The 14,832-nt window shown below is 46.0% G+C and overlaps 1 non-coding gene across 1 annotated transcript; it reads right to left on the reverse strand.

Annotated features, from left to right (window-relative positions):
- Window positions 1-208: 208 nt before the first annotated feature.
- Window positions 209-281, reverse strand: trnak-uuu (transfer RNA lysine (anticodon UUU)). Its single transcript has one exon. It is a non-coding gene; the product is annotated as a tRNA-Lys (tRNA).
- Window positions 282-14,832: the final 14,551 nt, after the last annotated feature.

Here is a 14,832-nt window from a genome sequence, read left to right on the forward strand (position 1 = left end):
TGTTTGGATATCTGTTAGTCATGAACGGATTGAAATCAGTTTAGAAAGGAAGGTTGGGCAGATTGGTATTCAATACAAGACCAGTATACAGAACAAGCTTACGTTTACATTGCTAATGATTCAGCAGACCGACGCAAAGCTATTAGCACATGAAACATTTTCCGACTATAAAACCAACATTGTTACAGCGAAACAACTTGAAACACTTCGCTTGAACAGGGACTTGAACCCTGGACCCTCAGATTAAAAGACTGATGCTCTACCGACTGAGCTATCCAGGCTCTGTGTGGAATGGGCCAATGACAGGCTAGGTATGCATTTTCCCATTAGCCACCATTACCCAGCCGTGAGTCATACTCTTGTGTTCTAGTGTGTGTCGGCAATGAACCGGTGCTGAGGGAAAAAAAAAAGAAAGAAAAAAAAGGGATCTGGCCCTCTCAGTTCAGCCGTGTTTACCAAGATCTAACTATCATCGTAAGTGGACCACGTAGTCAAACGGAAACTGAGGCTGTTGAGCTTCTGCAGCTTTTGCAATGATGATGGCGGGGATTGCCACAGACAACAACCGCCGTAATTTACAGGACCGTGAAAAAGCCATGGCACTCTTCCTCATTCCCTCTGTGGTCACGTATTTGTCACACTGAATGGTTTCATATCTTTCGACAAAATGTAATGTTAGAACCCAAAACTCAACATTTGCATTTAATTTAATACTAATTTAAAATTTGTATTTCAAATGATTATTTTGTGTATTTAATTAAACGTATCAACACCTAAATCACCCCTGCAAATAAAGAAATGCCCCCCATTAAACTTAATAACCATCAACAGCAATAATTGCAACCAAATACTTCATATACTGTTATATCAGTCTGTGGAGGAATTTCAGCCCACTCTTTGTTGCAGCACTGATGCCAAATTGGCACATTTCGGGTCCTGCCACAACATCTCTGTTGGGTTCAAGCCAGAAATTTGTTTCAGTGAGGAAAATCTTGGGCGTGTTCCACAAAGCAGGATAACTAAATAAGCCAGATAACGGCACTGACTAAACCCCACCCCAAAACTGGAACATATATAAAAATATATTTTCTGGGTTTTACTGGATGAAATTGTCTGGCTAGCTCAGTAATCCTGCTTTGTGGAACTGGCCCCAGGAAGGGGGGCAAATATGTTTTCATGGCACTGTACCTCAGCACATACTGTATATTTATTTCTGCAGATTTTTCCTCTGTGCCTTGTTAAATACCCAGGCCTAATAAAACTACAACTGGCAGGCATGTGTGGTCAACACACCCCACAGAGGCACATGCTGAACCATAAACGCCGGAAAGTGGCCTCGTCGTAAAAGCAGCCAAACGAAGAGCTCTAAAAACACATGCGTTTAATTAAGCTAGTGCTGGCGGCGGTTGCAGCTGAGACAAAAGACTTCCAATATTCTAGAATCCTGACCGCTGTTCCATGCGACTGTCCCAGCTTTTGCTCCAAAATACCAGAGAAATCCCAGAAAACATGTTGGTTGCATTTGTTTGCGTCACAAATTTCCAGGACTGCATGTGGACTGCATTTTCTATGATATTCTATCCTACAGTTAGGCTTCTCCCCTTCAGCATTCCCAGGCAAAGGTGTAGGATACAAACATGTACCAGCTGTAGTTCTGGTGTCTCTGTAGCATGGCTAGCTCAGCTAGTTCGCTAGTAAGCACGGATGGTGCAGTGAAAGCGAAGGCTGGTAGCAGGTTATCGCGACAACGCTCCCCGATGACGTAACCCTCAAATTCAAAAGAACGTTGTTGCCCTTGGCTAGAGGCGAGTTTGTCTTTAGCTGACTGGTAACACATTCGTTCAACAAATAATTTGGACAAGTGAGAGGCCGGGGTTCAAATCCCACCTCGGACTCAGGAAATTTCTCACCTGTTACATCTCCATGGTAACGGCCTGAGGGTGACCCCAGTGAGTCATCGCCTGCAGGAAGTGGTCAGATGGGAAATGTAGTCACATCACCTGTTATTTGCATTCAAGCTGGATACTTCATCTCACATTGGGTGGTTGGTTCTGTTACTGCTACCGTTAACAAACAGGCTGTTTCAATGACCATTACTGGGTCGGATGTAGAATCGCAGTAGAGCACGGTCTCAGCCAATCAGCATCCACGATGGACACAATCAATTTCATTATCAAGCAAACAGCAAAAATAAATCCACTTCACTAACTTCACTAACTTTAATGAGTGTCTCAGCCCGCTGTCTGCCCAACCAATGAAATACCTAAAAGCCCAGGATTGACATACAGGGTGTAAGTGGTAGACAGACGGGGGAGAGGAGAGTTAGCGTTGAGGTCACAGGGCTGAATTCGCAAGAAGCCTCATCTCTGCCGGTCACTCAGACCGAGTAGGGCCGCGGGGGATTCCGGGAGATGACAGGACCGTGAATATGGAGGTCAGAGGTCGTGGGATCATGCTGGCGCTCACAGTGGATCGTAGTGCAGGAAGCTTATCGTGGACTCGACTCCTACGAGGTCGGCCTATTATGTCATCATAGAGACTACACTCAGGTCATTTAATTCCACAGTCATTTCTTGTGCAATGCGCTGCCATAACAAATGCTTTTAAATGGGAATGTAATTTTGTGTTGTTATAGTCACAGTGTTTGGTAGTTTAGGTGTTGTAATTATGTGCTGTTATAGTTTCAGTGTTTGGTAGTTTCAGTGTTGTAATCATGTGCTGTTATAGTTTCAGTGTTTGGTAGTTTAAGTGTTGTAATTATGTGCTGTTATATTCACACTGTTGGTAGTTTAGGTGTTGTAATTATGTATTGTTATAGTCACAGTGTTTAGGTTGAAGCACAGGGAATCTGATGACATAAAGGCATAGTTCTCTTGGGAAGGGCAGGATTTCTCATTCAGCTGCCACACCTGCAACCCCCCCACCCACCCTCCCAACCTCCCACGCCTTCCTGTACAGCACACAATTCCAGACAGTTGCTACATGGCTGCTTTGATAAACAGTGAACTTGCATTGAAATGGCAAGAGTCTCTGTCACTCTGATGGTGATGAGCCATCAATGAAATGCAAGTACCAGTTCACAAACATACACAGAGTCAACATGTACACACGGGCACAAACAGAAACATGAACATGAACAACCACATGCACACATGCACATACAACATGGTTTGGGGGAGAGAGGGTTGATTTCCTTGTGCTCCTTTTTCCTGTGAAAAGAAGAAAGGACTGGAGAGGAGAGTGGTAAGGGGGTTCTTCTGAGTCACACAGACCTACAGCCTACAGGAAATTAGTTTTGCAGACTTCCTGTCAGGACTGCAGCATGATGGGAAAACCAGTTACACTCACAACACACTTCACTTGTGGGGGTCACTGTACCACTAACCCAGGTTGGACTCCATTCTCCCCCGCCCCACCATATTCTGCCTCACAGGAAGGGCAGGGACTGGACTCTTGAGTAAGACTTGCAGTACAGAAAACGGCTTCAGGGTCTGCAATGCATCAACAAGTGAAAGCACTTCACTGAATGGAGACAGTCTTCCGCTTGTCTGTCCATTCATACACTCATGCTCGCACACTCAAACACACACACACACACACACACACACACACACACACACAAGCACACGCGCACATACACATACATGCACACGCACACACACACACACCTACCTACCCTGAGGAGCCAGAAGGATAGAAGACGATATCTGACAGAATCCTACATTTCTGAGAAAAGAACCCTACAGAAAGCATTTCATCTGATCTCAGCCTGGCCTTCCCAAAATATTACCCCATGCTCCAGCCAAACCAGCCAAACTCTTCCCTTCCTGGAAGCGACGTCAATACATCAATGTTCAGGAGAGGAAACAGGAAGTGTTCGGTCAGGGGTCAGACTGAGAGACTACAGCTTCTGGGTCTGACTTCATCAGGGGGAATACCAGGCCCGTCCCCTTCCAAAAGAACGCTGGAACACAAACATCTTGGGCCTCCCATTTGGGACAAATCGTACATCATAAGGCCTGGGAGATGGCTGGGGAGCTTTCAGTGAATTCAGCTGAAATCTTACCTCGCCCTGATCCTTAATCTGAACAAGGAACCGTAAACATCAGTCCTGGAGCGCCATGGTGTCTGCTGGATTTATTGGGGGCCAAGCAGCAGAGGCACACAGTGTGTTTCTACCTTTTCTTATTCATCATCATCTTCATCATCATCATCTTCTTCTTCTTCTGGCTAGGGTGTCGATGGCAGCCCCTAGAACTGTATGGTAAAAAGTTTTGAAATTTGGCAAATTTGTTGGGGAGAGTCCCATGAATCTTTTCACCAAGACTCATGTCTCCACCTTGAGCGCTCTAGCGCCACCAATGGGTCAAATTTGGAGGTACTTTTTTGCATCTAAATTTTGAACTGTATGCCGATTCCTTGGATCAAGCTGAGTTCAACACATGGATTTTCCACCATATTGGATTTTTTGAGAAAGTTTAATATTCACATAATATTCATTAAAAAAAAAATTATTGTGTCTGGTTATACCGTCCCAAGTTCGAGACATGGCAACTTTTCATGTCAATCTAATTGATGCAGCCGTCATATTGGGTCATATCTTTTTGTCATAAAACTTGCTATCTGTGCTTACACCCACACTTAACATGATCCAACATGAACAAACAAACAAAACACACACACATACACAAACACACACACACACACACACACACACGCACACAGACACATACACACACTCACACGCAGACACACAAAGAAAAGCAAAAGAGTACTAGTGGAATGTATGGTTCTGAGCAGTGTCCATGCCTGTAGGTGGACAATATTCAACAAATGCAAAATAAAACCAATTTACTACAAAAAGCGCAGAACACCAGTTTGACCCAACCGTGGCAAACTGACCATTATGCCAAAGGTTTACAGCTACTTTTACTCGTTGTGACTTGGCATGAGTTGCACTGGTTACCTAAACCCTTATGCCTGCTAAATTCCTGTGTGTATGTGTAAATGGAAACAGACTGCTATCAATCTCCTAGATCTCTTTTTTCTTTAGTTTTTTGAAAAACCCCCTCAAGTGGCAACCCGCACCCCCTCTCCAAAAACTAAAAAGCCATCTGTGGCAGGAAGTGGAAACTGGAAATGAACTGAGGGCAAGAAAATAAAGGAAGCTAAGTCTCCAGCCAGCTCTCCAGAGGCCGGAATGGGTGAAATGGTTCTCTTCCTGCGATCTCCATTCCCGGGAAAGTCCTCCAGACCGTCCGGCAGCACCACCATGATTCATTTGAGAATTCACCGCCGTTCAGCACAAAGAGAGATGAGGTTCCGGGCTGTTGGGTGGAGCTACAACTGCCTGCCAATCACTGGCTTGAAACAATGACAGAAACAAGCAAAGACTGAGGATAAGGAACTAATCTCTCTCCTATTGCTTCTCCGGGGGGGTGACATTCTGTAGCGGACCTTCATGAACTACCGTCTCTGAACTACTATACGGAAATGGGGAAAGAAATACACCAAAAGATATAGCTACAAAAAAGAAAACTCTTTCTATAAATTAATCTTTGGATTGCAGTGAGAATGTACATTACCCACAGCCCAGAGTGAAGATAGGCTGGACTGAGTTACTGTAGAGTCTGGTCCTGGTTTCCGCCAGCTACCACTGGATCGATGAGCTACTTTTCTCAACCCAAGTGACATAAGCAGCTGCTTAGGCCCGGCAACCTCCAGGCAGACAGCCCCCTAATTATTCTAAAATATGTGCACTCTGCTATGTCCAGCTTGAAATGATCAGTTACCAGCCTTTTACCGGGGTGGCTTGTAGCGTAGTGGTTAAGGTAAAGGACTGGGACACGCAAGGTCGGTGGTTCAAATCCCGGGGAGGATTGTCTCCTGCTTAGTCTAATCCAATTGTACGTAGCTCTGGATAAGAGCATCTGCCAAATGCCAATAATGTAATGTAACAACACGTTGAGTATGGAACTGGTCTGAACTGGTAAACAGCTACTGGCTGTCTCAAAACCTAGCGTGAGTTGTTTTGTTTCAGCAGGGGTATTTGTAATGTTGGGTTGGAGGGGAATCCCAAGCCCAGGTCCTGTCCTGCTGAGGGCCCTTCAGAGGCTGGGCGGGTACAGGCTTCTAGGGACACAAGACCAGTCTTCATCCATGTTAAGGAAGTTACCTGAACTGTCAGCTAAATGAAATAATTGGGGTCAATTCAATAAATAAAACCAAATCCGGAAACAAATAGGGCCTCTTTTACCCCTTCTCTCACTCTCTCTCTCTCTCTCTCTCTCTCTCTCTTACTCTCTCTCTCACTCTGTCTGTCTGTGTGGCTGCAGTTTTTGTTCAGAGCGAGGAGAAGGCTGGAGTATTAGTATTATCTGCTGATGAATGATTTGTCAGATTTGAAAGAGGAATTGGTGTATTCCTCCAGTTCTGTGTGCAGTAGAGTTGAAGGTTTGAGTATGAGACATGGAGAGCTTTGCTATGAGGTTTCTGCTCTTGTATGTGTCCTGTTGCTGTGTGTGGCTGCTTTTTGTTTTTTTTCCATTTTGGTTTCATTTTCTGGTTGGGGCTTGTTTTGGAGTTGCTGCAAGGAGATTACCACTGTGTGATTAATGAAAATGGGATTAAAAAAAGTATCTCTCTCCCAGTCTGTCTCTCTGTATTTTTTTCTCTCTCCTACACTTTTTTTTATTGGCTTTAGCTGATGTCCCTCACTGTACTCTGTGACAGTTCTTAGTCTGTAGATACGTAGATCTCAGCACTTTTAAAAGCAAAGGAAACTCCACAACTGACGTCTGTCTCAGGTTTGTGTTTGCTTCCAGATCATTCCGGCATGTTCATCCTCTTTTAAAAAAAAAAAAAAACAAACACGGGAGCACAAGAGGCAAACACATTGGGTACACAGGATCGGTATGTTTGATGGCTTGTATTGGACGCAGATGTGGGGACGTTTGACACCGCACACATCCCTCGATGGCTCACGCCTCGCCAGACTGCTCTGTTCTTTGTCCCCGTTAACCTTGGAGAAAGTAAACACGTGTCGAAATATGCTTCCGCCCTTCTGTTGAGTACTGTCCTGCCCCCGCGTCACTGCGCAAGTGTTCTCCCCACACTCTCAGAAATAAAGGTACGGAAAGTGCCTAAAAATGTACAAATGCTTGTCACTAGGGCAGTACCCTATAGGTGCATAAAAATGACTGATTTGTACCCAAAGAGAACATTACTGTCCCTTCAGGGTACCTTTGGGAAATTTGATTCTTAAGGAATAAACATGTACCTCCACTGTCACTTTATTTCTGAGAGTGTAGCTTCGTTTGCGAGGCAGCCCTTCAGTGCTTCCGAGGAATCTTGCATCATGGACCATACAGTGAAATACCCAGGCCTGTGCCTTCAGAGCAAGACACAATCGTATAAACAGGAAGGAATCGAGGTTATTAAGTATAAACATTTTACATGGCATAATATTCCAGTGAAGTTCTAGGAGGAATTGCCATCTGTTTCTGCACGGGGGTTTTGAACATGCACGTCATAAACACAGTAATCATTCATAATGAATAATCCACAGTTAGAAATTAAGTGGATGAATTGTGTCCTCACCATACGTCTATGCATTACTATATATTCAATGAAGTTAAATTCAATTCAATTGTATTTGTATAGCGTCGTATATGTTACACACAAATACAACTGAGCTGTACAGATTAACCTCTCAGTAGTAGTTAGTTTACAACTACATTAGCCAATCCATGGAGCCTTACTGAAAAGTGTGACTGTGGATATTGAAACGAAGACAGATTTCACGGAGAGCTTTGAAGCCCCAGCTGCACGCGTGTGCCCTGGGCAGGCTTCGGCGTGTGGCTGCGTGAGGTGTCAGAGAGAGACTCAGCCCAGGTTATCTGCCGCCTCTGGCTTATATAGCGGATATTTTTAACCAGAAGTGGAACCACAGCCACTTCCTCCACGCTGCAGTGTCAGAAACACAGAGGTTAACAGCTGGGCGAGCTGAGATGCCTCAGTAACTCGGAACGTCCTGTCCCTTCTCCGGTTCCTTCATTTAACCAAGCAGAGTACAGTAACCCTGCTGTGCAATTTAACCAAGCAGAGTACAGTAACCCTGCTGTGCAATTTAACCAAGCAGAGTACAGCCACCCTGCTGTGCAATTTAACCAAGCAGAGTACAGTAACCCTGCTATGCAATTTAACCAAGCAGAGTACAGTAACCCTGCTGTGCAATTTAACCAAGCAGAGTACAGTAACCCTGCTGTGCAATTTAACCAAGCAGAGTACAGTAACCCTGCTGTGCAATTTAACCGAGCAGAGTACAGTAACCCTGCTGTGCAATTTAACCAAGCAGAGTACAGTAACCCTGCTGTGCAATTTAACCAAGCAGAGTACAGTAACCCTGCTGTGCAATTTAACCAAGCAGAGTACAGTAACCCTGCTGTGCAATTTAACCAAGCAGAGTACAGTAACCCTGCTGTGCAATTTAACCGAGCAGAGTACAGTAACCCTGCTGTGCAATTTAACCGAGCAGAGTACAGTAACCCTGCTGTGCAATTTAACCAAGCAGAGTACAGTAACCCTGCTGTGCAATTTAACCAAGCAGAGTACAGTAACCCTGCTGTGCAATTTAACCGAGCAGAGTACAGTAACCCTGCTGTGCAATTTAACCAAGCAGAGTACAGTAACCCTGCTGTGCAATTTAACCAAGCAGAGTACAGTAACCCTGCTGTGCAATTTAACCGAGCAGAGTACAGTAACCCTGCTGTGCAATTTAACCGAGCAGAGTACAGTAACCCTGCTGTGCAATTTAACCAAGCTGAGTACAGTAACCCTGTTGCGCGGGAGAGCAGTACAATATTACTATGATAATTGTTTTTAAAAATACATCTTTAGAAAAACCACAAGGAAGCATACGTTTTATTAACATCATTTTACACACACACACACGCTCGCACAGACACACACCTGGCGTGTGGTGTGGATAACCGCACCCCTCTCACACACAGCCTTCCATGGTCTCCTTTCCCCAGCATTCCAGTTTTCCACTCAGACGTCAGCAAAACCCCTTATTGTTTCAGCCGTGTGTGGCAGCAGAGGAGGAACAGACCGAAACATCCTGTTTCTACCCTTCTAGCTGCCATGCAAACATTTTTGCTAATTTGGCCATCTCACTATTGTTTAATCCTCTTATATTTTCGCGAGCAGGCTTAATTAGTTCACAGTCAATCCTATCTTTTCACATTTGTAGTTTCTGAGTATTTAGCTCCCCGCCTACGGGGTTACTGTTACTCAGAAGCCTCGTCTCACTGTAAGTCACTCTGGATAGGAGCATCTGCCAAATACCGGTAATGTAAAATGGTGGAGGAAATCACTCAACCACTAGGGAGGTACTGGAATGAAACTCTGCAGTGACCTGGGCCCTCTATCACAAAGCAGGATTACAGGTAGGGTTGCCACCTCAGTCCTGTAAAAATCCTGGACGCATACGAAGCTGGAAAACTGAGTAAGCCGGACTGTCAACGGCTCTCGAGGGTGCGTGAGCCTGAAGGAATGTGGTGCACAACTACCTTGTGCTTGGTGCCAATTCCTCTTTCATTTACACAAATGTGTAATTCGGGAAGGTTAATAACATCTCTGCACCATTTGTTACATTACATTTAGGAACGAACACTGGATACGCTGTCTACATTTCATGAAGCAATACTAATGAAACGCTCAAAAATACTTAAATTCCGGGACATTTCGTTTCATTATTTTTTACAAAAACTCTGGGACTGTCCCAGAGAATCCAGGACGGGTGGCAACCCGAATTACAGGGTTAGCTGGATAACTGTGGTGAGTAAAACTCGGAACAGCTCTCTTTGCTTCGGTCCATGTTCCAGACTTGATTCCGGGTTTTAGTCAGCGCACTTATCCAGCTAACTCATTAATCCTGCCTTTGGTCTGGCATCTACAGGCCTTGTCTGATCTGATTCAGTCTGGTCTAGTCTGGTCTGGCATTTAGGTCGAGTCTGACCTGTTTTGGTCGGGCATTGACTGGTTTGGTGTCCTTGGGCCTGCTTTGCATGGATTGGTTGGGTCTGGTCTGCTCTATTCTGGTTAGATCCAGTCGGGACCCTGGCTGATGCCCTCATGGTTTCTCCAGGGCAGGAGCGAAATGTCACAAGCGGGCAGATGGAATTGAAACAGGAAGTAAAAGAGGAAGTCCTTCACTGAAGAGTGGCTCCATCAGCGTGGGTTCCCAGGGAAGCTACTGAAGAGGGGCAGCACAGCCTGACCTCGTGTTCATTTAAACCAATTGCTCCACTGGAGCACTTCCTCCCTCCCACTGCAGCTCCATCAAACAGAATACGGCTCCTCTCTGAGACAGAAATACACAGCCTGGATCAAAGGTCCCAGGGTCATAGCCTGCATTAAAGGTCACAGGGTCATGGATAATGCTACTGTATCACCCATATTACATCGGTCAGCCAATCAATCCATTTTAGTTTTATATAGCACTCTTAAGTGGTCCTGTGTGTGTGTGTGTGTGTGTGTGTGTGTGTGTGTGGTGTGTGAGCGTGTGAGCATGTGTGTGCATTTATGTATGTGTGTGTGTGGTGTGTGTGTTTGAGTGTGTGTGTGTGTGGTGTGTGAGTGTGTGAGTGTATGTGTGTGTGTGTGTGTGTATGTGTGTGGTGTGTGAGTGTGTGAGTGTATGTGTGTGTGAGCATGTGTGTGCATTTGTGCATGTGTGTGTGTGGTGTGTGTGTATGTGTGTGGTGTGTGAGTGTGTGAGTGTATGTGTGTGTGAGCATGTGTGTGCATTTGTGTATGTGTTTGTGGTGTGTGTTTTTGAGTGTGTGAATGTGTGTGTGTGGTGTGTGTGAGTGGGTGTGTGTGTGTGTGGTGTGTGTCTGTGTGGGTGTGTGTGGTGTGTGTGTGTGTGTGTGTGTGTGTGTGAGTGTGTGTGGGTATGTGTGTGTGGTATGTGAGTGTGTGTGTGTGAGTGTGGTGTGTGTGTGTGTGTGTGTGGTGTGTGAGAGAGTGTGTGTGTGTGTGTGTGGTGCATGGGTGTGTGTGTGTGGTGTGTGAGTGTGTGTGTGAGTGGGTGGGTGTGTGTGGTGTGGTGAGTGTGTGTGGGTGGTGTGTGAGTGTGTGTGGGTGTGTGTGTGTGGTGTGTGAGTGTATGTGTGTGTGTGAGTGTGTGTGTGTGTGGTGTGTGAGAGTGTGTGTGTGTGTGTGTGTGTGTGGTGCATGGGTGTGTGTGTGTGTGTGTGTGGTGTGTGAGTGTGTGTGTGAGTGGGTGGGTGTGTGTGGTGTGGTGAGTGTGTGTGGGTGGTGTGTGAGTGTGTGTGGGTGTGTGTGTGTGTGTGGTGTGTGAGCGTATGTGTGTGTGTGTGTGTGTGTGTGGGTGTGTGTGTGCGTGAGTGTGGGTGTGTGTGTGTGAGTGTGTGTGTGTGTGTGGTGTGTGGGTGTGTGTGGGTGTGTGTGTGTGTGTGTGTGTGTGTGTGTGTGAGTGTGTGTGTGTGTGTAGTGTGTGCTTTTGGGTGTGTGTCTGTGTGTGCTTAGTCTGAATCTGCAGAGGGAGCAGTGAAATCTGAATCGTGTCAACAAACCGCCTTCCAGAACTGCAGACTGCAGAAACAAAGAATCACAGCAAGAATACCCCTAAAATACACACAGCAGGCCTGACAGAATATCCTTAAAATACACGCAGCAGGCCTGACAGAATACCCCTAAAATACACACAGCAGGCCTGACCCCCCCCACCCCCCACCCCCACAGGCATGCATTACTCCTAATGGAGTCCTACTGTAAACACTGTGGATTGTGACCGGCTGCTGACATCAGCCACGCGTGATCCCCTGTGTATTTACCGTGCCGTGTACATCTCCACTGCCTCTCTCTCTCCTCTGCTATATCTATATGAGGTCACAAATACTCCATTAGAATGTTCTCAACGGAACATTCTGCGGCCGATGTCACATTCAATCCCACCAATTGCAAGTGGTGGAGTTGGAAAAAAGAAAGAAAAAGAAGCCTACTCTTGAAAAGGGCTAATGAGGCACTGGAAGCCCCCGGCAGCCCCAGCCTTTTCCTCACGGACCCAGACGCAGACGGCAGCGGAAAGCTGCCCACGGCACGCTGCGGTGCTGAAGCTCGCGGTACGGTGGGCTCTGGATCCATACAGTAGCTGAGGGCCGTCTGCGGGAGCCCAGTGTCGATCCCGCGACTATTTCCCCTCTCTAATCCGTCTCAAATGTCTCACAATGCGTTTACTTTGTCGGTTCATCTTTGAGGTGGATGTTGGTCTTATCATGTTTCGTCGAGGGAGTGTGTGAAAGTGAGTGCGTGTGTATGTGTGTGCGTGCATTTGTTTGTGTGCGTGTGTAGCCCTCTTTATTATCAGAGCTCTGCTCTGCTCTGATAGGCAGCTGCTGAAGCGTTTATCACCGGTTCATCTGCCGTGGCATGTAACTGACTGCGTTTTCTTCACTGTGCATGTGACTGGTGAGCAGTGAGTGAACGTGCTGACCTGCGTGGCCCAATTCTTGGTTTATATTGGCCTTGCTGATAATATTTGTATTTATTAGACTTATTTGGGGTGACATTGGCTCAGGCGATAAGAGCAGCAGACTGTGACTGTGTATGAATGGGTGAATGAGAAGCATCAATTGTGCAGCCTTTCAGATAAAGGCACTTTATAAATGCCCACCATTTACCGTTTATATTTTTTTGACTTATTGGTCTTCTACTGCTGTAGCCTATCCACTTAAAGGTTTGATGCGCTGTGTGTTCAGAGATGCTCTTCTGCATACCACTGTTGTAATGTGTGGTTATTTGCGTTACTGTCACCTTCCTATCAGCTTTGACCAGTCTAACCATTCTCCGCTGACCTCTCTCATTAACAAGGCGTTTTTGCCTAAATCCAAGGAGATCAGCAGTTTGTGACATATTCAAACCACCCTGTCTGCAAACAACAATTATTCCACGGTCAAAGTCACTTTGATCACATTTCTGAGAGATGTCTGAAAAACAGCTGAATGACTGCATGCTTTTATGCATTGAGTTGCTGCCACATGATTGGCTGATTAAATATTTGCATGAACAAGCTGGTGTACAGGTCTACCCAATAAAGAGCTCACTGACTGTATGATCTACTCCACGGTGTGAACGGTGCCAGACCAGGCTGAGCGTTGACGACACACAGGCTGGGAGACCGTGGGATCGGCACTCAGACGGAGCCTGCCAGCGCCCGCCAGCCGTAACCATCCCGCAGTCTGGCAGCAGATGAGACGCAAGGCCCATGTTCCTCCTCCCAGTCCCACTCCCAGTTTCCCAACGCCCATGTTCCTCCTCCCAGTCCCACTCCCAGTTTCCCAACGCCCATGTTCCGCCTCCCAGTCCCACTCCCAGTTTCCCAACGCCCGTGTTCCTCCTCCCAGTCCCACTCCCAGTTTCCCAACGCCCGTGTTCCTCCTCCCAGTCCCTCTCCCAGTTTCCCAACGCCTGTCGTCCTTCTCCCAGTCCCACTCCCAGTTTCCCAACGCCCGTGTTCCTCCTCCCAGTCCCACTCCCAGTTTCCCAAAATGCCCGTGTTCCTCCTCCCAGTCCCTCTCCCAGTTCCTGGATGAAATGGATGAAATGCCTTATGGGGGTGTGCTCAGTAGTGTTAGTAATGTCTTTTTTGTTGAGATTCAAATAACACAACCCGACCCCCACCCCACAAAAATGTGTAATGAGTACTTCACAGGACTTGACTTAAAGGTAGGACTCTGTCTTGTACCCTTTGGCAAACTACTGAAGTAGTTTCAGTTTTGAATTGTAATAACTTTTCAAACATTTTTTCACTTTGTCATTATGGGTTATTGAGTGCAGATCAATGGGCAAAAATGGCAATTTTATCCATTTAAAATTAAATCTACAACAAAAAAGTGTACAAAAAGTGAAGGAGTATGAAAACTTTCTGAATCCACTGTACACTGTATCCAGCTGTGTAAATACATACTATGTGAAAATGCTTAGGTTGTGTAGGTTGCTCTGTTTGCTTTGTAACATACGGTAAAAGAGAGAACCATTAAAAACACATAAAAAGCAGCAGAAACCTCACCAGCAGTACTGGAAAAAACAGAACAAATGCTCTATGTAGCCAAAAGAAACACACACACACACACACACACACACACAAATGTAAGAAAGCACGTATGTTGTTAAAATAATGAATGAATAACATGAAAAGCAAGCAATCACAGAAATAAGATAGTATTTATGAGCATTGGGCAATAGTCTCTCTCCCTCTCTCTATCTTCATGTGAACTGAGGGGGTGATCTATCAGCAGATGTTTTGGTGTGCACACTCCCACATACACACAAAAGATAAAGGGTTGACATTTATAAAGCGCCTTCATCCAAAGTGCTGTACAATTGATGCTTCTCATTCACCCATTCATACACACACTCACACACCAATGGCGATTGGCTGCCACACAAGGCACCAACCAGCTCATCAGGAGCATTTGGGGGTTAGGTGTCTTGCTCAGGGACACCTCGACACCCAGGGTGGAATCAAACCGGCAACCCTCCGACTGCCAGATGATTGCTCTTACCGCCTGAGCCAATGTCGCCCCTTACAAACGGGGTATTGCAGTGTAAAAATGTGTGGCGCAGCTTCTGGAAATCTGACACATAACACAGAGACCTCTGGCCTCCTTTGTCCGATCACCAACCCTTAGCAAAATGCCACTGTGGGAAAGGTCGCTAGTCTGGCATTCGGAAGCAATGTGTCGCCACCTGGTGGTGGAACCACTGAAATGCATGTTGAGGAAAAAAACACCATGGCTCAGA

The sequence above is a fragment of the Conger conger genome, chromosome 2 (genome assembly GCF_963514075.1).
Source record: "Conger conger chromosome 2, fConCon1.1, whole genome shotgun sequence".
In the NCBI taxonomy this organism is placed as follows: Eukaryota; Metazoa; Chordata; class Actinopteri; order Anguilliformes; family Congridae; genus Conger; species Conger conger.